Source organism: Pseudophryne corroboree, chromosome 2 (assembly GCF_028390025.1).
Source record: "Pseudophryne corroboree isolate aPseCor3 chromosome 2, aPseCor3.hap2, whole genome shotgun sequence".
Lineage (NCBI taxonomy): Eukaryota > Metazoa > Chordata > Amphibia > Anura > Myobatrachidae > Pseudophryne > Pseudophryne corroboree.
This window is the reverse complement of record NC_086445.1, coordinates 507755482-507783452: the sequence shown is the minus strand read 5'-3', so window position 1 is coordinate 507783452 and position 27971 is coordinate 507755482. Positions and strand designations below refer to the sequence as shown.

The following is a 27971-nucleotide window of genomic DNA, read 5'->3' as shown; positions in this document are numbered from 1 at the left end:
TATTCTTCCAACACAGCCATAAAAGCTTTCACTAGAACTGTCACTAATTGTATTGATTTATGTGAAAAAGAAAATGTCACTAGCACCATGAATTTATCACCTGCTGAATGGCAGGCATTGCGTGATCTTGCGACCTGTAATGACATAACAATACGCCCTGCCGACAAAGGTGGGGGCATTGTGGTGCAAGACTTATGTGATTATAGAGATGAAGCTTACAGACAGTTATGTGATGATAATGTGTATACCAAGCTAGAGGCTGATCCCACTGCTATGTATCTAAGGGAGCTTGAGGATGTCTTGCTGTCTGCGGTTGAGGCTGGACATATTACTGAATCTGTAAAGAATGCTTTGTGTTGTAATTATCCCCGGGTACCCGTATTCAATATGCTTCCCAAATTGCATAAACAGTGAGAAGCCACCTGGCAGACCCATTGTGTCTGCCAGGGACTCCTTGTACTATCAAGTATCCAAATATCTTGACTTTTACCTCCAGCCGGTAGTTCAGAATCAATCTACATATCTGAAAGACACGACAATGTTTTTGCATAAACTCAGATCTTTTGGTGTTATACCTGAAGACTGCTGGCTAGGCACTATTGATGTAGTAAGCCTATACACTAGTATTCCTCATGACAGGGGACTCGAGGCTGTACGAAGTTTGATTACCAATAACACCCTCTATCTTGGTCCTAATGTGGATTTTTTCTTGCAACTTTTGAGGTTGGTTTTGGAGAGAAATTATTTTATTTTTAACAATGAATTTTTCCTGCAGACCCGGGGTTGTGCGATGGGATCTTGTGTCGCACCAACCTACGCGAATGCTTTCATGTTCCTAGTTGAACATCAATTGTTCTTTGATAACCAGGACCTGGCCAATCTCATACCCCTATATACAAGATATATAGACGACGTGTTCCTCCTATGGAGGGGCACAGAGGAGGAATTCACTAATATGATGTCACTGGCCAACACTAGGGACAGACACATCAAGTTTACGTGGAACATTCAAAAGGAAAACATACATTTTTTAGATGTAGAGGTAAAAATACGTGGTGTTGACTTCAGTACATCTATTTACCAGAAACCCACTGATTGCAACAATATGCTGCATGCCTCCAGCCACCATCCGAGCTCCCTTAAAAGAGGTCTCCCCTATTCGCAATTCTTACGGGTTCACCGCATTTGCAGTGATCCTGTTGATGAGGTGAATAAAATGGAACTTATGACTAAAAAATTTCTAGAAAGGGGGTACAGCAACAAGGATTTACAATCAGCCAAAATTAAGGCACTCAAAGCACCTAAAGTAAAGAATATCACCTGTCCCAAACCTAATAAAATAGACACTACCATGATTTGGGTCAACAATTACACGGTATCTACTAAGACCATTGTCAGTACCGCTAAAAGGGTTTGGCCAGTAGTCCAAGCAGACCCAGACCTTGCAGAATTGTCTGAAAGTGCGTTACTACCTTGTTATACAAGGGGTAAAAACATCGGGGACCATGTGATACATGTTGACATTGCTAACATGTCACCCACATATCCTAAACACTTCATGACTAAAAAACCAGGAAACTACAGGTGCTTAGGTTGCACTACTTGCACCTATCTGGACACCGGCAATTATATCAGGCATCCACATAGTGGTAAACAGATCAAATTAAAACATGTTTTTACTTGCACCAGCAAATATGTGATCTACTGCATTAGGTGCCCTTGCAGCTTATATTACATAGGCAAAACGGTGTGCCAGTTCAAAGAAAGAATGGCACAACACCGTAGCGCCATTAAGCAGATATTGGAAGGGAAAAACATAGATCAGCCTGTTGCCAAACATTTTAAAACTTGCAAGCACAGTCTCTCCTCATTACGCTACATGATGTTGGACCATGTCAAGGAAGATATCAGGGGGGGTGATAGAGGAAAGATCCTTCTGCAGTTAGAAATTAAATGGATACATCTTTTGAATACTGTTTCCCCGCATGGACTGAATGAAATGATTTCCTTTAATTGTTTCTTATAATGGTTATGTTGCTATTTTTTGTAGTATTGCTGTAAGATCATTTGTAGTAATGTCCGTTTGTACAATGTATCATTGTAACCATGGTAACGGTTTTTACTTTCACTTTCATTTTCACTTTGTCCCAGTCACTGCTCAGGCGCCGTCTATTGGTGATGACGTCAGCAGCAGCAGCATGGGGAGTGTTTTTGCACTTACTTTCACTTGGTGTTTCTTAACTGCATAAAGGTAAGCTTGATTTCTTGCATTTGTTATATACCTGACGAAGGATAATAAATCCGAAACGTTGTATTCAACCCAGGAGTGTCCGGGTTTCTTATTTGAATTAAGTCCACGAGTGCCGCCTACATACCATACTTATATATATATATATATATATATATATATATATATATATATATATATATATATATATATATATATATATATATATATATATATAATATGCTGACATTAAAAATCTATTTTGCAGTAAGCAAGAATAATTGGTCAGCACTCAGTGCTTATTAACAGTATCTGTTGAGCACTGCAAACATGGCCACACCTGCAGCAGCTTTGCTTATTGTTTTACAGGTGGCTCTGTAGCCAAGTGGTTAGGTTTCCGGCCACAGTGAACATTGTGTTTGCATGGACACTGGTTCAGATCCTGGTTTAACAGGTGTTTAAAAAAAAAAAAAACCCATGGTAGGACCTTTTTTGCTTTTAATGTTACTTCCTGGTTCTTTCTCGGAAGTTGCTGCCCTACAACACTTAGACTCTGGAGGAGCGGGGTGTTGTTAGGAGTTTAATTTATTAATTGTTTTGTACAGCATGACTCTACAGGAAGATTCACTATTGCTGGTAACCACATGCACGGTAATGCAGGTTTACACACACGTTACTTCCGTGGTGTACTTACTGGTTGGAGTACATGATCACTAAGTCTAAGGCATAATCAAACAAGCAGCTTCGCTGCAAAGTCGGTCACACAGTGTGTCGGACAAATACGAATCTGGGCCAGTGGCGCAATGTATAACGCATCTGACTATGGATAATAGGATTGTAGGTCGTCTCCTACCTGGCTCGTTTAAGTTGCCGTGATCGTATAGTGGTTAGTACTCTGCGTAAAGCAGACAGTTTCAGTTACATTGTTGCGGTCGATTTGCCGCCAGCCCTCATAGCACCAGGCCAGTAAGTCAGGTTCTCAGCGAAGGCTGAACAATTTCCAATCAGAGACAATTGCAATATTATCGGAGTATACCCTACACAGCAGTAGGGCTGTTGCTTCGCCCTGCTTTGGTAAGGGATGAGGTAACAAGGCTGTAGTGGCAGGGCATTCCAGTTCAGGTTTGCCCTAAATAAAGACCACCTTACACTGCTTGCTGCCTACAGCTTCTTTGGACGTTGGCAGTTGGTTCTTGCGTTTTCAGCTTCGCTAGTAGCGCATAACGTCCACTTTGGCTACGTTCCTAACAGGCGGAGTCCGATTCCAAACGAGATAGATCGCAGACCAAGTGGGGAGGAAAATCTGATTTCCTACCATTGTCTACGCAAATTCCTGAATGATTCCGTCTCAACGACTTCAATTCCTAGGTATGATTCTCAATATGGTAAATCAAAGAATTTACATACCCGAACAGAAAGTACAGGTAATTCGTCATCTGGTACAATTAGTGCTCAAGCCACGCACAGTCTCGGTTCACTTGTGCATTCGCCTATTAGACACAATGGTGGCGGCTTTCGAAGCGCTTCAGTTCGGAGGACTTCACTCACGTCCTTTTCAATTGGATGTGTTCGCACAGTGGTGGGCTCGCATCTGCAGATTTACTGCAGAAGTGAGGTTGTCTCCAAGGGCCAGAGAGTCTCTACTCTGGTGGCTCAAAGTACAGAATCTAACCGCAGAGAAACGGTTCGGTGCCTGGAATTGGATAATTCTCACGGCGAACGCAAGTCTCAGAGGTTGGGGAGCTGTAGTTCAAAATTATCAGCTCCAGGGTCTCTGGGCGGATCACGAAAGATTGCTGTCTATAAATGTCCTGGAACTCCGGGCAATTTACTATGCGCTATGACAAGTAGTGCACAGGCTGCAGGCTCAGGCTGTTCAGGTGCAGTCAGACAATGCGACAGCAGTCGCATACATCAACAAACAAGGAGGAACAAAAAGCCGTATGGCAATGCGGGAAGTACAGATGTGTCCACATACATCTTTGCTATATCCCGTCATGTATGGCACAGTTTTGCATGCTATATACTCGGAGATTTAGTCATGTCTTGTGTTTTTTTCTTAAATTTCTCCTTCATCCACTAGGGGCCACTGGAGTGTAGTTACAATGGGGAGATAGTAGGTGGTATTGGTAGCTGGCACTTTAAAAATTCTCACACTGTGGCTAGCTCCTCCCCTACTATCTCCCCTCCAAGCCAGTCTTAGTTAAGTGCCCGAGGTAGCTGGTTCACTTGGGTTTAGCTGAAGAATTTTCTTCTTTTTTCTTTATTATTTTATTTTTCTTACACACACTCACAGACTGGCAGCTCTGCCACTGCCAGTCTGCACCGTGGGAGCTGCCGGCGGGGTCCCATCGCAGCTGCGTGCGGCTAGGGATGGGCCCCGGCTGAGGGAGACACTGAGCTCTCCTGAGTTGGCGGACACCGCTGCGTGCGGCGCGTGTCGCGGCCACTCCATCCAGCAGAAGATTCCGGCAGCATGGCAGCGGTGAGTATCAAAAATGGTCGGACACCGCTGCGTGCGGCTTGTGTCGGGACCACCCCACCACAGAAGATTCCGGCTGGACGCCGCTGCGTGCGGCGTGTGTCGGGGCCGATCCACCAAGAACACAGTGGTGAGTGAAGTATACTTTATTTGTGGTGGCTATGTATGTTTTTAGAGCAATCTGTTTATTGTTGTACAACCCACTCCAGAAGGGCTCTCTGGGGCTGTAATGTACTTTATTGTATCCTTACCTGTCCTCCTCATGGAGAAACAGACAGGATGATTGGGGGAGGCTGAGTATGTGTTTATACAACCCTGACTGAAAAACGGGTGTGTGTCATTCTGATAACCCTCTGCTCCCCCAGCTCCCCGCACCCCCCGCACCCACTCAGCGCGACTCACAGAGCCGGCACAGGGATCCCGCTCGAGCGCAAAGCAATGTTTAAATTTGGCGCCTTGTACGGAGGGGGCGGAGCTAAGTCCCGCTCTGTAGAGCGAGCTCAGCGCTCCCTGCTCCCAGGCGGCGACTCGCGCTCTGTTCAGCGCAACACTCCCCGGCGGCGGCTAGCAGATACAGGGCTCTACTAGCGCTGTATAGCGGGCTCAGCGCTCAGCGCTCCCCGGCGGTGACTCGCAGGCCCAGCGGAGGGTACAGCTCGCTTCCCGCTTAGTTTTGCAATAAGGCGCCATAGCCGGGGGGCGGAGCTAACTCCTGCTCTGTACAGCGGGCTCAGCATTCTCCGCTCCCCGGCCACTGTTATAGTGTAATAGGCATTTATGTGAGTTTAATGCACATGGTGCTGAGGAGAATGTGATATAGTCAGAGTGGTTCAGCACTAATCCAGTTATCCACTATATAGATTTTATCGCATAGCCCAGAGGAGTTTCACTCTGGCGGCCATTTCCTCCCTGCACAGACCTGGCTTCATATTTGCAGTGTCTCCTATAGCCCAGTGGGCTAATCTTGCATACTCAGAGACAAATACAAATAAAGTCCCAGGTATATTAACAGTTAACCCGCTTTACTCAGCGGGCTCCCAGGTCTCCCCGTCGCTAGGCAACAGCTCTGGGATTTGTAACTTTTCGATACTTCAGGCTGCTGAAATATAGATACATTCCTCCTGCAGTAGAGTCCTCTACCCAGCATTTTCCTACTTGCAAATCAGGGAACCTGCTCTATTACAGTAGCTGGGACTCAGCTCAATAATAATTAAAAGGATCTACTGTGCAGTATTTATTTACCTACGGTGTGTGTGTATATATACATATATAGTTATGTTTGTGCATGTATATATATAGATATATATATTTAAGTGCGTGTAGGTATGTATATAGATAAATCCATAAAATACCAGATATAGGGGATAAAAGCCTACGGCCACACCACCCTGAACACGCCCGATCTCGTCTGATCTCGGAAACTAAGCAGGGTCAGGCCCGGTTAGTACTTGGATGGGAGACCGCCTGGGAATACCAGGTGCTGTAGGCTACTTCCGCAATGTTTTCTAATAACAACATCTTGCACATAACATTTTCCCCCATCTTTCTCACAGGCTGGTCACCATTTTGAAAAGCCAGCGGAACCTCAGAGAAACATCTGGTGCACCTTAATTAGCGGTACACTAAATACAGGGCGGGGTGTTGCCTTCCCTTTATTATTCCTTGTTGTCACTAGTTACTAATGCTATTTGTAATTGTGGAATGCGTGTAAGGCATCAGACAAATAGCGCTGCGGCTCAGTACGCTAGTAGCGGGTATCTGAACAGGGGTTTGAATCCAAACAAAACTTTAAGGAGAACTCCTATAGCCTAGGGCTAAGACTCCTGTCCCACAGCGCAGCGTTGCTGGTTCAGGTCTCCGCTGCTCCAGAAAGTTTATTTTAATCGTATCGGTCACTACACATTATAGTGCAGACCTTACGTAGGGCTCTGTTTATTTAACCCACCTTTTCTCCTTTCGTTTGTCTCTCCTGGGATAGTCGAAGAATTCCCTCTTAGGTGTGAAGTATGCGGCGGAGCCATCTGCTTCGCCCTCCACGCACCTGCACACCCCTGTTTGATCAATGATGCAGGTAATGTCACTATTAACCAGACAATAGCTCATCAGGTAAGCCCTTGGACTTTGGTTTCCAAGGTCACAGGATCAAATCACAGCGGGACCAAACACACCTTTCCAAAAAGAAACTTTGCTAACATTCCATGCATTACTGATGTCTGTTTTCTGTGGATCTGAACCAGTGTCTCAGAATATACAGGTACATAATACAGCAGTTCATCTGATACTGCAGGTAAAGGAGGAGGACACGTCAAGTCCATCAGGGTTCCACGCCATTGACGAAAATGACAGCGACTGGTTCAGTTTCGGATGAGCTGGGCAGGCTCCGGTAGGCGGCCGACAGACACCCGAATACACAATATCAGGTATCAAACAGGGTTTGTTTTCCTATCTTTTCCCCGCAGATGGCAGGAGATGGTATCAGAACCTCTCTAGGGTATACACCTCGGTGTATCGCCGGTCCATCAAGCCGCCGTTTTCCTGAGGCAACCTTGCTCAGGGATCCATCGACATATGCGGCAGCATGGTTCTACCGTATCCGGAGCAGGTAGGTTGGGGAACAATTGTCCTCTAGGTTACAGGATGCTTCGCATCAGGATCAATTGATACTTTGATACAGGTCAGAATCACGATTCTGCTTTATGTTCCTTGGAGGTCTCCATGTCTACAGACTCGGACCCTGCATCTTCGCTTGGGCTGTCTTAACCCGACGACCTCTGGGGCTGCGACAGTGACAAGTAAACATGAAATCCTACGGGGCAGATGGTTCTGGGGAAGGAACTTTCTGCAGGATTTCTTGAACCAATGGAGGTAGGTCCATTTTGATTTCTCCTACTACTGCCCCAGCTCCAAGACAGACCTTTACTGGTCTTCCCTTTAGATTGTTTCGTGCCCTTTCAGGTTTTTGACTCCACACGGGTGATATCTTCGTCGCCAGGGGTTCTCAGGGTAAAAAGGCTGAAGCAGAGGTTCAACATCCTCAGTCCAGTCTGATTTTATGTCATCCTATACACCCATTACACCTGCAGGGTCCCAGGGTAGGCGCAGGTCGATGGGAGAAGGCTTGGGCGGTTACAACCGTCTCAGGAGTCCCTCGGCATGGGTCGGCTGATTTACGATGACAAGAGAGTCATACTGCAGGCTGCGCTCCATAGGTTTCTAACCGCAAAGGGTGTTGATCCCTGTTTTACACATATCATTTGAATTAGGACAGTTCTCAGGCCTTTGTTTTCTTTTCACGTTCCGAAGCCAAGTGGCTCGGACAGGCCTATTCTGGCCTTACAATCCTTTTAGTCTGTGATTGCTAGTTTAAACAAGAAAGGGAGTTTTACGTGTCCCTTGTCTTCAGAGATGCCTGTTTACTGATTTCCGTTGGACAGGCTTTTCTCAGATTCCCCCTTAACAGGATTCTCATTTTCACTGTAAGTCCTTTACTCTTCTCTCTTCCGCTCCCACAGAGTTTAGGAAGATAACAGAATAACTCTTTTTCAAGGGCAGTGGGTGACGTTGGTTCCCTAATGGGACAATTTACTGCTACTATCCCACTCTGTACATTAGGTGGCTTCTGAATATCCGGAGGATCCACGAGCTTCTGATTCGACACAGATCCAATTTATGCTCCGCATAGACGTTTCTCAACACGGTCCGTCAGAGGTTTTTTCATTCCTCGGCACTAGAGACTCTATTTCTTCAGTCAAGTTGCGACGTAATGAGTGGTCGCCTCCATTCCTCTCGGAACGGGGGACAACAATCTTGTTTCCAGATCAAGCCACCAGGTCAGACTCCTGGGTGAGGGAACATGCCCCGGAGTTTTGTCAGCTGGTCCGCTGTGGGCGGAGATTTCGGATCGACCTCAGGGCGTTCTGACTGACTCTTTAACCCTTTATTACTCTCGGACGGCAGTAGCCGTGGAGGCCCTCAGGGCTCCGGGGAGTTTTCTGGTTATTCTATCCTGCCTCCTTTTCTATTTCTACTTCATGTTCAGTAACACAGGAGGGGATTATGCGTGCTAGTCCTCTCGGTGGCGCTGGTTGGGCCACGCATGACTTGAAGATACAGATACGCCTGTTGTCAGTAGAGGAGCCTTGGCTCCTACCTCGACGGGACTGTCTACTTCAACAGGCTCCTTTTTTTTTTTCTCCTTGTTCAATTTTACACTGGTTTCGGTTACCCGTGTGACTGTTCACGAGACCTCAGAAGGGAGGAGTTCCCTAGTTCGGTTAGGCCTACTGGGCTCCGATTTCAGAAGTCTATTACCTCTTCTCGCTTTTGCCACTTTGGGAAAACTTTATGGAACATAATGAAGATAAAAGGGGGTTTTTCCCCCTTCTTCCAGTTACCATTCATCTTTGGTTTCTCTGGGAGGTTTTTTGCTCCGCTGCGCTTCAAACCACACTGACCGGAATTTTAGGTCTCTGCCTTTTTCGCTTTTCTTCCAAATGAGATTAGCCTAGCGGCCGTAAGTTCGGCCTCTTGTTCAGGGAGTACTCTATTGGCAACTCCCCGGGCTCGGCTTCGGCCTCAGCGGTCGTTTCTTCCAGAGGGGAGGTCCATTTTTCATATAAATCTGACACTAGTGGTTTTCAATCCTCTCTGAATGTTGTCAGGGCTCGTCAACTCTCTCTACAGAGGTCTCAGGCTATTCGATGAAGTGTTTTTTCTTCTTTGCTCTGGACGATGCTCCCGTACTAAATAGCCGGGGCCCCAGCATATGCTGGACAGTTGGATACATCTGATCATCAGACAGTCTTCTTGGCGGTTACTAGGGAACCTCCGTTTTCCAATTCAGCGCGCTTTACGCGCATTGTAAGACCTTCGTGGGCAGCCGCCCGCGGGGTCTCCATGAATATTTTGTCGGGCGGCTACTTGGTCAAACCGACATTCGTTTTGTCAAATTCTACAAGTTTGACACTTTTACGGCCTCTGCATCACTGTTTGGCCGAGCAGTTTTTACAGGACTCTCAGCGCTTTCCCACCCGTTTTTTGGGAGCTCTGGGACGTCCCCATTGTAACTACACTCCAGTGGCCCCTAGTGGATGAAGGAGAAATCAGGATTTTGGTACTTACCGATAAATCCCTTTCTCCGATTCCACAGGGGCCACTGGACGCCCGCCCAGCGCTGTTTCTCCTGATTTTTGTTTGATTAACGATTGCAGATCACCATATGACTGCTTGTTGGGTTCAGGCTAGCCTGGTTTTTTGTCAGGTTCTGTTCCAGGTTTAGTTTGTGTTCGCCTGGTTTACAGGGCGTCGTTAACCTCCTCTACCTTACGGTTTGTTTATTACAGCTCTCCTCGGGCACAGTTTAACGTAGACTGGCTTGGAGGGGAGATAGTAGGGGAGGAGCTAGCCACAGTGTGAGAATTTTTAAAGTGCCAGCTACCAATACCACCTACTATCTCCCCATTGTAACTACACTCCAGTGGCCCCTGTGGAATCGGAGAAAGGGATTTATCGGTAAGTACCAAAATCCTGATTTGCTTCCTTAATATGTTACTTTATACATATTCTTTTATGGCAAACAAAAATTTTAAAATTCATCCACTCGCTTTTCATGAAAAACCGTTTAGCTGTGTTTTGCATGTTGTGCCAAATTTGTAAAAAAAAATAAAAAAAAATGCGAAGATGTAAGTTGTCACATCTGTAGCTTGAATCCTCTATTGGGCCGAGTATCACCAAATGATATTGTCGGCAGTAGTCATTCCGGTAGTGGACAACTGGGAGGCGGATTATCTCAGCCGTCTGAATTTTCATCCAGGAGAATGGGCATTAAATCCAGAAGTATTTCACATGCTGGTCCAGAAGTGGAGTTACCCGCAGGTGGACCTGATGGCATCTCGCCACAATCATCAAACGCCCCAGGTCGTGTCCAGAATGAGAGATCCAAAGGCAGTGGCGGTGGATGCTCTCACAATCACGTGGCCATACAGTCTCGTGTATCTATTTCCACCGTTTCCGCTGCTCCCTCTGTGGCTAAAACGGATCAAAGGGAGTCCGTCACAGTTATACTAGTGACGCCTCTTTGGCCTCGGAGAGCTTGGTTCTCGGATCTCCGCGGTATACTCGCAGTCGGTCTTTGGCCGCTCCCACTACGTTCTGACCTGTTACAGCAGGGTCCATTCCTTTTACCCGATTTTAGCGCGGCCGCGTTTGACGGGGTGGCTGTTGAGACAGCCCTCTTAAGAAGAGAGGACATTCCAGAATCGGTTATTCCAACCATGTTACGAGCTAGGAAGCCGGTTACGGCAGCTCATTATTACAGAATTTGGCGTGCCTAGGTTAGATAGAGGTCTGAATTTATCCACACTAAAAGTGCGGATATCTGAGTTGTCCATTTATTTTCATAGTAGATTGGCCCTATTGCCGTCGGTTCACACCTTTTATGCAGGGTGTCCTCAGAGTTCAGCCTCCATTCACTCTACCTACTGCGCCATAAGACTTGAATCTGGTTTTTAGATTTCTTAGTCTTTTTATTATGAACTCTTACAACAAGTGGATATTAAATTTCTCACTTGGGAAAATAATGTTTCTTTTAGCCTTAGCGTCAGCAAGGCGTGTTTCAGATTGGGTGCTTTGTCGCGAACGTCGACCGTTCGTAAGACGGATACGTTGTTTGCTCTCTATGATGCTGCCAAGATGGGTTGGCCAGCTTCTAGGCAGACCTTATCCAGTTGGTTTAAAGTGACCATACGTCAGGCTTACCTTCATGCTAGGTTACAGCCGCCTACATCGATAACAGCTCATTCCACACGTGCTGTGGGAACATCATGTTCAGCGAGTCGTGGAGCTTCTACGACACAGCTTTGCCGGGCGGCTACATGGTCTTCGGTGCACACGTTTGTGCGCCTCTACACGTTTGATACGTTTGCGGCATCAGCATCTAGCTTTGGCCGCCTAGTGTTACAGGTGCCAAACAGCTCTCCCGCCCGCGGGGGAAACTTTGGTACGTCCCAAGAGTACTCCAGTGACCCCTAGTGGATGAAAAAGAAAATAGGATTTTGGTACTTACCAGGTAAATCCTTTTCTTTGAATCCATAGGGGGCACTGGACGCCCACCCAGAGCAGTTTACCTGGTTTGGGGTAGGTTCAGTAGATCTTATGGTAACACACTTTCACCGACTGGTTCAGATTAACAAGTTATGGTGTCAACTGTTTAGTTGTCAGTAATGTTGGGTCAACTTTATTGTTGTCAATTATGTTATATGTAATGCTCCATTGTCAACCTCTCTATCGCTCCTGTTCGGCTCAGTAAAAAACACTGAGGTACTCAGGGATATGGAGGGGAGGTATAGTTCCAAAATTAATTTATTCAGTGCCTACTTCCTGTGGAAGCCGTCCATATCCCAAGAGTACTCCAGTGCCCCCTATGGATTCAAAGAAAAGGATTTACCTGGTAAGTACCAAAATCCTATTTTTTTCCCCCCATCAGATGAATTAAATGAAGTGTGTGAAGAAGCGTGGGCTTTCCCTGATAAAAAATTGGTAATTCCTAAGAAGGTACTAATGGCGTTCCCTTTCCCGCTAGAGGATAGGTCACGTTGGGAAACACCTCCTAGGGTGGATAAAGCGCTCACACGTTTGTCTAAAAAGGTGGCACTACCGTCTCCGGATACGGCCGCCCTCAAGGAACCTGCTGATAGAAAGCAGGAGGCGATCCTGAAGTCTGTATATACACACTCAGGCATTATACTTAGGCCAGCTATTGCGTCAGCTTGGATGTGCAGTGCTGCCGCTGCGTGGTCAGATAAACTGTCAGAAAATATTGACACATTAGACAGAGACACGCTCCTGTTAACCATAGACCATATAAAAGACTCAGTCTTATATATGAGAGATGCACAGAGGGAAATCTGCCGACTGGCATCTAAAGTTAGTGCATTGTCCATTTCTGCTAGGAGAGGCTTATGGACTCGCCAGTGGACAGGAGATGCAGATTCTAAAAGGCACATGGAAGTGTTGCCATATAAAGGTGAGGAATTATTTGGGGATGGTCTCTCGGACCTAGTTTCCACAGCAACGTCTGGGAAGTCAGCATTTTTACCCCATGTCCCCTCACAGCCTAAGAAGGCGCCGTTTTATCAGGTTCAGTCCTTTCGGACCCAGAGAAACAGGCGTGGAAAAGGTGGGTCTTTTCTATCCAGAGGCAGAGGTAGGGGAAAAAGGCTGCAACAAACAGCAGGTTCCCAGGAGCAAAAGTCCTCCCCCGCTTCTTCTGCCAAGTCCGCCGCATGACGGTGGGGCTCCACAGGCGGAGCCTGGTACGGTGGGGGGCCGCCTCAAGAATTTCAGCGATCAGTGGGCTCGCTCACAGGTGGATCCCTGGATCCTTCAAATAGTATCTCAGGGGTACAAACTGGAATTCGAGGCGTCTCCACCCCACCGGTTCCTAAAATCTGCCTTGCCGATTGCTCCCTCAGACAGGGAGGCGGTGCTAGCGGCAATTCACAAGCTGTATTCCCAGCAGGTGATAATCAAGGTACCCCTACTTCAACAAGGCCGGGGTTACTATTCCACACTATTTGTGGTACCGAAACCGGACGGTTCGGTGAGACCCATTTTAAATTTGAAATCTTTGAACACATACATAAAAAAATTCAAGTTCAAGATGGAATCGCTCAGGGCGGTTATTGCGAGCCTGGAAGAGGGGGATTACATGGTATCCCTGGACATCAAGGATGCTTACTTGCATGTCCCCATTTACCATCCTAACCAGGAGTACCTCAGCTTTGTGGTACAGGATTGCCATTACCAATTCCAGACGCTGCCGTTTGGACTGTCCACGGCACCGAGGGTATTTACCAAGGTGATGGCGGAAATGATGATACTCCTTCGAAAAAAGGGAGTTTTAATTATCCCGTACTTGGACGATCTCCTAATAAAAGCGAGGTCCAAGGAACAGTTGTTAGTGGGAGTAGCACTATCTCAGGAGGTGCTGCACCAGCATGGCTGGATTCTGAATATCCCGAAGTCACAGCTGGTTCCGACGACACGGCTACTGTTCCTGGGTATGATTCTGGATACAGTCCAGAAAAAAGTGTTTCTCCCGGAGGAGAAAGCCAGGGAGTTGTCATCTCTAGTCAGAGACCTCCTGAAACCAAAACAGGTATCAGTGCATCGCTACACGCGGGTCCTGGGAAAGATGGTGGCTTCTTACGAAGCAATTCCCTTCGGCAGGTTCCATGCCAGAATCTTTCAGTGGGACCTGTTGGACCAGTGGTCCGGATCGCATCTTCAGATGCATCGCTTGATAACCCTGTCTCCAAGAATCAGGGTGTCTCTACTGTGGTGGCTGCAGAGTGCCCATCTTCTAGAGGGCCGCAGGTTCGGCATACAGGACTGGGTCCTGGTGACCACGGATGCCAGCCTTCGAGGCTGGGGGGCAGTCACACAGGGAAGAAACTTCCAAGGACTATGGTCGAGTCAGGAGAATTCCCTTCACATAAATATTCTGGAACTAAGGGCCATCTACAATGCCCTAAGTCAAGCAAAATCCCTGCTCCTACACCAGCCGGTGCTGATCCAGTCAGACAACATCACGGCAGTCGCCCATGTAAATCGACAGGGCGGCACAAGAAGCAGGATGGCGATGGCAGAAGCCACAAGAATCCTCCGATGGGCGGAGAATCATGTACTAGCACTGTCAGCAGTGTTCATTCCGGGAGTGGACAACTGGGAAGCAGACTTCCTCAACGGACACGACCTCCACCTGGGAGAGTGGGTACTTCATCCAGAAGTCTTCCAGATGCTGGTAAACCGTTGGGAAAAACCACAGGTGGACATGATGGCGTCCCGCCTCAACAAAAAGTTAAAAAGATATTGCGCCATGTCAAGGGACCCTCAAGGCGGTAGCTGTGGACGCTCTAGTGACACCGTGGGTGTACCAGTCGGTTTATGTGTTCCCTCCTCTGCCTCTCATACCAAAGGTATTGAGAATAATAAGAAAGCGAGGAGTAAACACAATTCTCGTGGTTCCGGATTGGCCAAGACGAGCGTGGTACCCGGAACTTCAAGAGATGCTCTCAGAGGACCCGTGGCCTCTACCGCTCAGACAGGACCTGCTACAGCAGGGGCCCTGTCTGTTCCAAGACTTACCGCGGCTGCGTTTGACGGCATGGCGGTTGAACACCGGATCCTAAAGGAAAAGGGTATTCCGGAAGAAGTCATTCCTACGCTTATTAAGGCCAGGAAAGATGTTACGGCAAAGCATTATCACCGCATATGGCGGAAATATGTTGCATGGTGCGAGGCCAGAAAGGCCCCAACAGAGGAATTTCAACTAGGTCGATTTCTGCATTTCCTGCAAGCAGGAGTGAATATGGGCCTAAAACTAGGCTCCATTAAAGTACAGATCTCGGCTCTGTCGATTTTCTTTCAAAAAGAACTAGCTTCAGTACCTGAAGTTCAGACATTTGTGAAAGGAGTGCTGCATATTCAGCCCCCGTTTGTGCCTCCTGTGGCACCTTGGGATCTCAACGTGATGTTGAGTTTCTTAAAATCACATTGGTTTGAGCCACTAAAAACCGTGGATCTGAAATATCTCACGTGGAAAGTGGTCATGTTATTGGCCTTGGCTTCAGCCAGGCGAGTGTCAGAATTGGCGGCTTTATCATGTAAAAGCCCTTATCTGATTTTCCATATGGATAGGGCAGAATTGAGGACTCGTCCCCAATTTCTCCCTAAGGTGGTGTCAGCGTTTCACCTGAACCAGCCTATTGTGGTGCCTGCGGCTACTAAGGATTTGGAGGACTCCAAGTTGCTAGACGTTGTCAGGGCCCTGAAAATATATGTTTCCAGGACGGCTGGAGTCAGAAAATCTGACTCGCTGTTTATCCTGTATGCACCCAACAAGCTGGGTGCTCCTGCTTCTAAGCAGTCTATTGCTCGCTGGATTTGTAGTACAATTCAGCTTGCACATTCTGTGGCAGGCCTGCCACAGCCAAAATCTGTGAATGCCCATTCCACAAGGAAGGTGGGCTCATCTTGGGCGGCTGCCCGAGGGGTCTCGGCTTTACAACTTTGCCGAGCAGCTACTTGGTCAGGGGCAAACACGTTTGCAAAATTCTACAAATTTGATACCCTGGCTGAGGAGGACCTGGAGTTCTCTCATTCGGTGCTGCAGAGTCATCCGCACTCTCCCGCCCGTTTGGGAGCTTTGGTATAATCCCCATGGTCCTTACGGAGTTCCCAGCATCCACTAGGACGTCAGAGAAAATAAGAATTTACTCACCGGTAATTATATTTCTCGTAGTCCGTAGTGGATGCTGGGCGCCCATCCCAAGTGCGGATTGTCTGCAATACTTGTAAATAGTTATTGTTAACTAAAGGGTTATTGTTGAGCCATCTGTTGAGAGGCTCAGTTGTTTTCATACTGTCAAACTGGATATAGTATCACGAGTTGTACGGTGTGATTGGTGTGGCTGGTAAGAGTCTTACCCGGGATTCTAAATCCTTCCTTATTATGTCAGCTCGTCCGGGCACAGTGTCCTAACTGAGGCTTGGAGGAGGGTCATAGTGGGAGGAGCCAGTGCACACCAGGTAGTCATAAATCTTTCTAGAGTGCCCAGCCTCCTTCGGAGCCCGCTATTCCCCATGGTCCTTACGGAGTTCCCAGCATCCACTACGGACTACGAGAAATAGAATTACCGGTGAGTAAATTCTTATTTTTTTGGGTGTCTATATACAGTAGCTGAACTGGTTGAACGAAGAGCAAGAGTCTGTTCTCATAATTGTGTAGACGGAGTACTGATTTCAGGCTCTCCATAGCTTGTAATACTATAGGGGTTGATTTGATTAGACTCTCCATTCAAGTCTGTGCTAGTAAGAGCAGTTATATGTGCTGCATTTCCACGATGTTACAACGCCAACTCAACCCATTCTTGGGTCATTCAATCTGCCCCTTAGATTGTGAATTATGGAAATCACACCTTATTCTATTATTTATGTGAAGTGTTAACAATGTATTAATATACCATTCAGACAGGAATGATCAAAAGTTACAGTTGTGCTCATAAGTTTACATACCCTAGCAGAATTTGTGATTTTCTGGCCATTTGTTAGAAAATATGAATGATAACTCACAAACTTTTCTTTCACTCATGGTTAGTGGTTGGATTTATTGTCAAATAACTGTGTTTACTCTTTTGAAATCATAATGACAACAGAAACTACTCAAATGACCCTGATCAAAAGTTTACATACCCTGGAGATTTTGGCCTGATAACATGCACAAAAGTTGACACAAATGGGTTTGAATGGCTACTAAAGGTAACCATCCTCACCTGTGATCTGTTTGCTTGTAATCAGTGTGTGTGTATAAAAGGTCAGTGAGTTTCTGGACTCCTGAAAGACCCTTGCATCTTTCATCCAGTGCTGCACTGACGTGTCTGGATTCTGAGTCATGGGGAAAGCAAAAGAATTGTCAAAGGATCTGCGGGAAAAGGTAATTGAACTGTATAAAATAGGAAAGGGATATAAAAAGATATCCAAGCAATTGAGAATGCCAATCAGCAGTGTTCAAACTCTAATTAAGAAGTGGAAAATTAGGGATTCTGTGGAAACCAAATCACGGTCAGGTAGACCAACAAAAATTTCAGCCACAACTGCCAGGAAAATTGTTCGGGATGCAAAGAAAAATCCACAAATAACTTCAGCTGAAATACAGGACTCTCTAAAAAAAAAGTGGTGTGGTTGTTTCAAGATGCACAATAAGGAGGCATTTGAAGAAAAATGGGCTGCATGGTCGATTCGCCAGAAGAAAGCCATTACTACGCAAATGCCACAAAGCATCTCGCTTACAATACTCCAAACAGCACAGAGACAAGCCTCAAAACTTCTGGAACAAATTCATTTGGATTGATGAGACCAAAATTGAACTTTTTGGCCACAACCATAAACGTTACATTTGGAGAGGAGTCAACAAGGCCTATGATGAAAGGTACACCATTCCTACTGTGAAACACAGAGGTGGATCGCTGATGTTTTGGGGATGTGTGAGCTACAAAGGCACTGGAAACTTGGTCAAAATTGATGGCAAGATGAATTCAGCATGTTATCAGAAAATACTGGAGGAAAATTTGCACTCATCAGCCCGGAAGCTGCGCATGGGACGTACTTGGACGTTCCAACATGACAATGATTCAAAAACACAAGGCCAAGTCGACCTGTCATTGGCTACAGCAGAATAAAGTGAAGGTTCTGGAGTGGCCATTTCAGTCTCCTGACCTCAATATCATTGAGCCACTCTGGGGAGATCTCAAACGTGCAGTTCATGCAAGACAGCCCAAGAATTTACAGGAACTGGAGGCTTTTTGCCAAGAAGAATGGGCAGCTTTACCATCTGAGAAAATAAAGAGCCTCATACACAACTACCACAAAAGAATTCAAGCTGTCATTGATGTTAAAGGGGGCAACACACGGTATTAAGAACTGGGGTATGTAAACTTTTGATCAGGGTCATTTGGGTAGTTTCTGTTGTCATTATGATTTAAAAAGAGTAAACACAGTTGTTTGACAATAAATGGCTTCACCCAACCACTAACCATGAGTGAAAGAAAAGTTTGTGAGTTATCATTCATATTTTCTGACAAATGGTCAGAAAATCACAAATTCTGCTAGGGTATGTAAACTTATGAGCACAGCTGTATATTGTGCATAGATACATTGTCAAAATGTAAAAATATTTCTGTGATTATTGTTGGCTGACATTAGAACGTAGTGGCTAGTCTACATAAACAATAACATTATTAATGTCACACGTTAGATAGTGATGTAATCAGTAATTTCTCTTGCGTCCTAGAGGATGCTGGGGACTCCAAAAGGACCATGGGGTATAGACTGGATCTGCAGGAGCTTGGGCACACTAAAAAGACTTTGACTGGGTGTGAACTGGCTCCTCCCTCTATGCCCCTCCCCCAGACCCCAGTTAGACTTTGTGCCCAGGAGTGACTGGACACACACTAGGGGAGCTCTACTAAGTTTCTCTAGAAAGACTGTTGTTAGGTTTTTTATTTTCAGGGAGACCTGCAGGCTACAGGCTCCCTGCATCGTGGGACTGAGGGGAGAGAAGTCAGACCTACTTCTTCTTAGTTAAGTGCTCTGCTTCTTAGGCTACTGGACACCATTAGCTCCAGAGGGTTTGATCACTTGGTTCGCCTAACTCAGGGGTGGGCAATTATTTCATCTGAGGGGCCACTTGACATTTCCTGTCAGTATCCGAGGGCCACATACAAAATAGCAGCTCGCCCCACTTGCCAAAAATATAGGGACGTGGCTTCATGTGGAAGGGGTGTGGGCAAAAAATAATACAGATTCATATTAGGCTGCACAATAGTCTCTATTATTTAAATTGCGCCACTTACACACATTACACCAGGTAGAGCCCCTTTTACACACATTACGGCAGGTAGAGAGTCTTTTTACACATTAACATTCTATTTAGGATAATTATTGTGCAGCAAGCAAATTATCCAGTGTCTTATGGCCCCCGGGGAAAGGTGTGACACGGTGATAGAACACGGTGGGGGTGACAGAACACGGGGGGTGTGACACAGTGACAGAACACGGTGGGGGTGACACGGTGACAGAACACGGGGAGGGGGGTGACGGTGACAGAACGCGGGTGTGTGACACGGTGACAGAACACGGGGGTGACACGGTGACAAAACATGGGGAGGGGGGTGTGACAGTGACAGAACACGGATGTGCGACACAGTGACAGAACACGGGGGGTGTGACACTGAAAGAACACGGGGAGGGGGTGGTGACAGTGACAGAACATGGTGGGGGTGACACGGTGACAGAACACGGGGAGGGGGGTGACAGTGACAGAACACGGGGGGTGTGACACAGTGAAAGAACACGGGGAGGGGGGGGGTGACAGAACACGGTGGGGGTGACAGTGACAGAACACGGGGGGTGCGACATGGTGACAGAACATGGTGGGGTTGACAGCGACAGAACACGGGGAGGTGACACAGTGACGGAACACGGGGGGTGTGACACAGTGACAGAACACGGATGTGTGACACAGTGACAGAACACGGGGGGGTGACAGTGACAGAACACGGGGGGTGTGACGTAGTGACAGAACACGGGGGGGGGGGGGTGACGTAGTGACAGAACACGGGGGGTGTGACGTAGTGACAGAACACGGGGGGGGGGGGTGACGTAGTGACAGAACACGGGGGGTGTGACGCAGTGACAGAACACGGGGGGTGTGACGCAGTGACAGAACACGGGGGGTGTGACGCAGTGACAGAACACGGGGGGTGTGACGCAGTGACAGAACACGGGGGGTGTGACGCAGTGACAGAACACGGGGGGTGTGACGCAGTGACAGAACACGGGGGGTGTGACGCAGTGACAGAACACGGGGGGGGGGGGTGACGTAGTGACAGAACACGGGGGGGGTGACGTAGTGACAGAACACGGGGGGGGTGACGTAGTGACAGAACACGGGGGGGGTGACGTAGTGACAGAACACGGGGGGGTGTGACGTAGTGACAGAACACGGGGGGTGTGACGTAGTGACAGAACACGGGGGGTGTGACGTAGTGACAGAACACGGGGGGTGTGACGTAGTGACAGAACACGGGGGGTGTGACGTAGTGACAGAACACGGGGGGTGTGACGTAGTGACAGAACACGGGGGGTGTGACGTAGTGACAGAACACGGGGATGTGACACAGTGACAGAACACGGGGGGGTGACAGTGACAGAACACGGGGGGGTGACAGTGACAGAACACGGGGGGTGACACAGTGACAGAACACGGGGGGGAGGTGACAGAACATGGTGGGGTTGACAGCGACAGAACACGGGGAGGTGACACAGTGACTGAACACGGGGGGGGTGACACAGTGACAGAACACGGGGAGGTGACACAGTGACAGAACACGGGGGGTGTGACGTAGTGACAGAACACGGGGGGTGTGACGTAGTGACAGAACACGGGGATGTGACACAGTGACAGAACACGGGGGGGTGACAGTGACAGAACACGGGGGGTGACACAGTGACAGAACACGGGGGGGAGGTGACAGAACATGGTGGGGTTGACAGCGACAGAACACGGAGGTGACACAGTGACTGAACACGGGGGGGTGACACAGTGACAGAACACGGGGGGTGTGACGTAGTGACAGAACACGGGGGGTGTGACGTAGTGACAGAACACGGGGGGTGTGACGTAGTGACAGAACACGGGGGTGTGACGTAGTGACAGAACACGGGGGGGGGTGACACAGTGACAGAACACGGGGGGGGGGTGACACAGTGACAGAACACGGGGGGGGGGTGACACAGTGACAGAACACGGGGGGGGGGGGTGACACAGTGACAGAACACGGGGGGGAGGGTTACATGGTGACGGAACACGGGGGGGGGTGACACGGTGACAGAACACGGGGGGTGTGACACGGTGACAGAACATGGTGGGGTTGACAGTGACAGAACACGGGGGGTGTGACACAGTGACAGAACACGGGGGGTGTGACACAGTGACAGAACACGGGGAGGTGACACAGTGACAGAACACGGGGAGGTGACACAGTGACAGAACACGGGGGGTGTGACACAGTGACAGAACACGGGGAGGTGAAACAGTGACAGAACACGGGGGGTGTGACATAGTGACAGAACACGGGGGGGTGACACAGTGACAGCACACAGGGGGGGGGTGACAGTGACAGAACATGGGGGTGACATGGTGACAGAACACGGGAGGGGTTGGTACAGCGAGAGCTAAAGATCTCTCCCCCAAACCTAAAAACAGTCTGACGCCACTGCCCGCACACACAAATATATGCACACTATCACACACACACACTTTCTTTCACTTTTCCCATTAACTCACTGATCTGGCTGGCAGTGGCAGGAAGGATGGATCTGTAGCAGTCTGGCTCTTGTCCCGTGTAGCTCCGCCCCCTGAGGGCCCATGTAGCCCCGCCCCCTCATCGGCACGTAGCCCCGCCCCCTTCTCGGCTGAACACAGCCGTTGTCACTGGGGACTCAGGAGGAGGCTGCTACAACGCAGCAGCAGGAGCAGCAGGGAAGAGAGGCGCCGCTGGCAGCTTGGAGGTACTGCAGTGCAGAGCAATGACAAGCAGCTCAGCCGGTCGGGCCGCTTGTCATTGCTCGCTGGTGGGAGGCAGTGGGCCGGGCAGGATCGGTTTGTGGGCCGCATCCGGCCCGTGGGCCGTATTTTGCCCACCCCTAGCCTAGCTGCTTGTTCCCGGAGCCGCGCCGTCAACCCCCTCACAGAAGCCAGAAGAAAGAAGCCGGGTGAGTATTAGAAGAACCAAAGACTTCAGTGACGGCAGAAGACTTCAGTAACGAGGTACAGCGCAGCGGTAGCACTGCGCTCCATGCTCCCACACAGATCACCAACGGCACTCGCAGGGCGCTAGGGGGGAGCGCCCTGGGCAGCAGTTACTGGGGTCAGTGGACTGGCAGAACCGATTATACGGTGCCCGGGCACCGTATAGATTACCCCCGCCAGTATAAAAATTCGAAATTGAGCGGGCTACAGCTCGCCGGGAAGGGGCGGGGCTTAGCCGCACATTGCTCACCAGCGCCATTTTCTCTCTCTCTACAGTGCTGCAGAGACACTGGCCCGGACCTCCAAGCTCCCGCAAGTAACAAGGGGGCAAAAACGGGGGGGGGGGGGGGGGGGGGGCACATAAAATTTGGTACTTTTATAATATTATAGACAGCGCTGGTCACATATATTATATCTTTTAGTACATAGGCGCTGGGGTGTGAGCTGGCATACTCCCTCTGTGTTTCTCTCTACAGGCTTCCCTGTGGGTCTGTCCCCTTGTTTTGGTCAGTGTCAGTGTGAGTGTGGGTGTGTCGGTACTCCGTGTCGACATGTCTGAGGCTGAGTGTTCCTCCCCGGAGGAAGTTACTGGGGGCGCAGAGAGGGATTTGTGTATGACTTTGTCGGCATAGTCGACTGTTGATTGGGTGACTATGCTGAGTACACTGAATGCAAATGTGGCTTTATTATCTAAAAGACTGGATAAATCTGATTCGCAGACACAAACATGGAGGAAATCCATGGAGGATGCTTTGTCTCAGGTACAGACCACCTCAGGGTCACAAAAGCGTTCTTTTACCCAGATGGCAGATACAGGTACTGACACGGACTCTGATTCCGATGTCGATTTCAATGAGGCTTCTTTACATCCAAGGGTTGTCTAGGAGTATTCAGTACATGATTGTAGCCATCAAAGATGTTTTACATATATCTGAGGAACCTGCCGTTCCTGACACAAGAGTTTGTTTATTTAAAAGGAAAAGGCCTGAGGTAAAATTTCCCCCCTCTCATGAAATGAATGCGCTTTGTGAAAAGGCTTGGGAAGTCGCCTGACAATAGGTGGCAGATTCCCAAGAGAATTTTGATGGCATATCCTTTCCCCTCTGACGACAGGGACAATTGGGAGTCGTCTCCCAATGTGGGCAAGGCTCTATCCCGATTGTCCAAGAAGGTGGCGCTTCCGTCTCCGGACACGGCCGCTCTCAAGGACCCAGCAGATCGCAAGCTGGAGACGACATTGAAGTCCATTTTCGTTAATACTGGTGCATTGCTCAGACCTGCTGTGGTGTCGGTATGGGTGAGTAGTGCTATTGCTAAGTGGGCTGATAATTTGGCTTCGGATATGGATACCCTTGATAAGGATAACATTCTTTTGACTCTTGGTTATATCAAGGACGCTGCAGATTACCTAAAGGATGCGGCGAGAGATGTTGGCCTCTTGGGATCAAGAGCCAATGCCATGGCGGTCTCGGCCAGGAGGGCGCTGTGGATTCATCAATGGAATGCTGATGCCGACTCCAAGAAGAATATGGAAGCTCTCCCTTTTAAAGGTAGTGTCTTGTTTGGTGACGGCCTTGCTGACCTGGTGTCTACCGCTACGGCGGGTAAGTCATCTTTTCTTCCTTATGTTCACACACAACAGAAAAAGTCACTCCCTCAGCAGATGCAGTCCTTTCGGCCTAATAAGTACAAAAGAGGAAAGGGCTCGTCCTTCCTCTCCTCAAAGGGTAGAGGAAGGGGAAAGAAGTCGCCTGCAGTGTCAGGCACACAGGACCAAAAGTCCTCCCCCGCCTCTACCAAGTCCACCGCATGATGCTAGGGCTCCCCTGCGGGAGTCCGCACCGGTGGGGGGCCGTCTCCAATTCTTCAGTCAGGTCTGGTTTCAATCGGCCCTGGATCCTTGGGTCTTAGACATAGTGTCCCAAGGGTACAAACTGGAGTTTCAGGAGATGGCCCCCCCGCCGCTTTTTCGTGTCGGCCTTGCCAGTTTCTCTTCCCGAAAGAGAAGTGGTAAAGGCTGCGATACAAAAGTTGTGTCAACAGAGGGTCGTTGTGCCGGTTCCCCCGTCCCAACAGGGGGAAGGGTTCTATTCGAGCCTCTTTGTCATTCCGAAGCCGGACGGCTCGGTCAGACCGATTCTGAACCTAAAATCCCTCAATCCATACTTGAAAATTTTCAAGTTCAAGATGGAGTCTCTTCGAGCTGTGATCTCCAGCCTCGAAGGGGGGGATTTTATGGCGTCAGTAGACATAAAGGATGCTCACTTGCACGTCCCGATATACCCTCCTCATCAAGCCTTCTTGAGGTTTGCGGTACAGGATTGTCATTACCAATTTCAGGCGTTGCCGTTTGGGCTTTCCACGGCCCCGAGGGTTTTCACCAAGGTAGTGGCGGAAATGATGGTTCTCCTTCGCAAGCAAGGGGTCACAATTATCCTGTACTTGGACGATCTCCTGATAAAGGCGAGGTCCAAGGAACAGTTTGTTAAGAAATGTGGATCTCTCCCTGTCGGTTCTGCGACATCACGGTTGGATTCTAAATTTGCCAAAGTCTCAGTTGATCCCGGCCACTCGGCTGTCCTTCCTGGGTATGATCCTAGACACGGAGCTACAGAGAGTGTTTCTTCCGGAGGACAAAGCTCTGGAAATCCAGAACATGGTCAGGGAGCTCCTGAGGCTGACAAGTGTGTCGATTCATCAATGCACTCGGGTACTAGGGAAGATGGTTGCGGCTTACGAAGCCATTCCGTTTGGCAGGTTTCATGCCCGGGTGTTTCAGTGGGATCTGCTGAACAAATGGTCCAGGTCTCACCTGCACATGCACCGGAAAATAAGTCTATCTTCCAGGACCAGGATTTCTCTCCTGTGGTGGCTGCAAGGTTCTCACCTTCTAGAGCAGGGGTGGGGAACCTTTTTCATGCCAAGGGCCATTTGGATTTTTTCGACATCATTCGCGGGCCATTTTTTAAGCACCCCCATGCACACACTCTCCTAGGAAAGTAGGCGTGGCATTAAATCCCCTTCTCAAAGCAATAGTATTTTCTACATTGAAACTTCTTGCCCACAGAAATACCCCTCGCTCACTGATTCCACTCACACTCCCTTCCCCTGCGTTGAACCACACTGACACTCCACTCACATTCCCTCTCCCTGCACTGTACCACACACTGACCCCAACACACCATCCCCTGCAACACACTGACACTCACACTCCCTCCCCTGCCCTGTAACACACTGACACTCACACTCCCTCCCCTGCCCTGTAACACACACTGACACTCACACTCCCTCCACTGCGCTGTACCACACACTGACACTCCCTGCCCTGTTACACACTGACACTCCCTCCCCTGCTCTGTACCACACTAACGCTAACAGTTACACTCCCTCCCCCTTGCACTGTATGTATTCTTACCGGCGGCTCCTGAGTATGCACCGGTCTTCCCTCAAGGTGGCCGCGCTGCTACCTGCAATGCTGGAGACTGGCGCGGAGCAAAGGCCCATGGGAAGGGCAGCTGCGGCATCAAGGGAGATGTAGTTCTCTCACAATGTACACTGAATACAGTGCACAGTGTGAGAAAACTACATCTCCCAGGAAGCCATGCACCGGGGACGGCTTTACACAGCTGCCTCATACCTCTCTGAGCTGTCTGCCGCGCACTACATCATGGGAGATGTAGTTTACTCACACTGTACATTGAATACAGTGCACAGTGTAGAGAAAACTACATCTTCCAGGAAGCCGTGCGCCGCAAACGGCTTTACACTCGGCGGCTGCCTCCGGGCCGGTCAAGATGCCTCTCCGTGCCGGATAAGGCCCGCAGGCCGGAGGTTCCCCAACCCTGTTCTAGAGGGACGCCGATTCGGAATCCAGGACTGGGTCCTGCTGACAACAGATGCAAGTCTCCGAGGATGGGGCGCAGTCACGCAAGGAAGAAATTTCCAGGGAAAATGGTCAAGCCAGGAATCTTGTCTCCACATAAATGTTCTCGAGTTAAGAGCCATTTACAACGGCCTGCTGCAAGCGAAGAACATTCTTCAGGGTCTCCCTGTCCTGATCCAGTCGGACAACATAACAGCGGTGGCGTACGTAAACCGCCAAGGCGGTAATGGCGGAGGCCACAAGAATCCTTCGCTGGGCGGAACAGCACGTGAGCGCTCTGTCAGCAGTCTTCCTCCCGGGCGTGGACAACTGGGAAGCAGACTTCCTCAGCAGACACGATCTCCATCCGGGAGAGTGGGCTCTTCATCAAGAGGTATTTGCAGAAGTGACAAGGCGTTGGGGAATTCCTCTGATAGACATTGCGTCTCGCCTCAACAAGAAGCTTCCGAGGTATTGTTCCAGGTCAACGGACCCCCAAGCCAGCGTAGTGGACGCCCTGGTAACTCCGTGGGTGTTTCTGTCTGTGTATGTGTTCCCTCCGCTTCCTCTCATTCCAAAGGTGCTGATGATCGTACGACGAACAAGGGTTCAGGCAATACTCGTTGTTCCAGATTGGCCACGGAGGGCCTGGTATCCGGATCTTCAGGAATTGCTTGTAGAAGATCCTTGGCCACTTCCTCTAACAGAGGACCTGTTACTGCAGGGGCCCTGCGTGTTTCCGGACTTACCGCGGCTGCGTTTAACGGCGTGGAAGTTGAGCGCCAAATCTTATCTCGCAAAGGTATTCCTGGGGAGGTCATCCCCACTCTCCTTAAAGCTAGAAAGGAGGTTACGGCGAAGCATTATCACCGTATTTTGGAGAAAGTATGTGTCGTGGTGTGAAACCAAAGCCGCTCCTGCGGAGGAATTTCACTTGGGTCGTTTCCTCCATTTTTTGCAGGCAGGCGTGGATGCAGGCCTGAAATTGGGTTCCATCAAAGGGCAGATTTCGGCTTTATCTATTTTCTTTCAAAAAGAATTGGCCGTCCTTCCTGAGGTTCAGACTTTCGTGAAGGGAGTGCTGCATATCCATCCTCCATTTGTGCCACCCGTAGCGCCGTGGGACCTTGAAGTGGTGTTGCAGTTTCTTATGTCTCACTGGTTTCAACCTTTGCGTAAGGTTGAGTTAAAGTTTCTCACTTGGTAAGTGGTCATGCTTTTGGCTCTGGCGTCTGCCAGACGAGTGTCCGAGTTGGCGGCTTTGTCTCACGAGCCCATATTTGATCTTTCATTCGGATAGAGCGGAATTGAGGACTCGTCAACAATTTCTGCCGAAGGTGGTTTCTTCGTTTCACATAAACCAACCTATTGTGGTACCTGTGGCTACAGAGGCTGTGGCGGTCCCAAAATCTCATGACGTTGTAAGAGCTTTGAAAATTTATGTCGCCAGAATGGCTCTTACTAGGAAGACAGAGGCTCTGTTTGTCCTGTATGCTTCCAACAAGATTGGAAATCCTGCTTCTAAGCAGACTATTGCACGCTGGATTTGTAATACGATTCAGCAAGCTCATTCTTCGGCTGGGCTACCGTTGCCGAAGTCAGTAAAGGCCCATTCTACCAGGAAGGTGGGCTCGTCTTGGGCAGCTGCCCGAGGTATCTCGGCATTTCAACTTTGCCGAGCAGCTACGTGGTCGGGTTCAAACACTTTTGCTAAGTTCTACAAGTTTGATACCCTGGCTGATGAGGACCTTATGTTTGCTCAATCGGTGCTGCAGAGTCGTCCGCACTCTCCTGCCCGGTCTGGAGCTTTGGTATAAACCCCATGGTCCTTTTGGAGTCCCCAGCATCCTCTAGGACATAAGAGAAAATAGGATTTTAATACCTACTGGTAAATCCTTTTCTCCTAGTCCGTAGAGGATGCTGGGCGCCCATCCCAGTGCGGACTGTTACTTGCAGTTGTATTGATACTGGTTATTTTTGGTTACACGTGGGTTGTGTATCAGTTATATTCAGCTTGTTAGTTTGCCCA

At 48.8% G+C, this 27971-nt stretch overlaps 1 protein-coding gene and 1 non-coding gene across 4 annotated transcripts in view; both read left to right on the top strand.

The window, feature by feature from the left end:
- INTS2 (integrator complex subunit 2) overlaps positions 1-27971 on the top strand; it is a 244818-nt gene that overhangs the window by 6040 nt on the left and 210807 nt on the right. The window lies entirely within an intron of this gene.
- LOC135051876 (5S ribosomal RNA) lies at positions 6080-6198 on the top strand. The gene has a single exon (XR_010242215.1). It is a non-coding gene; the product is annotated as a 5S ribosomal RNA (ribosomal RNA).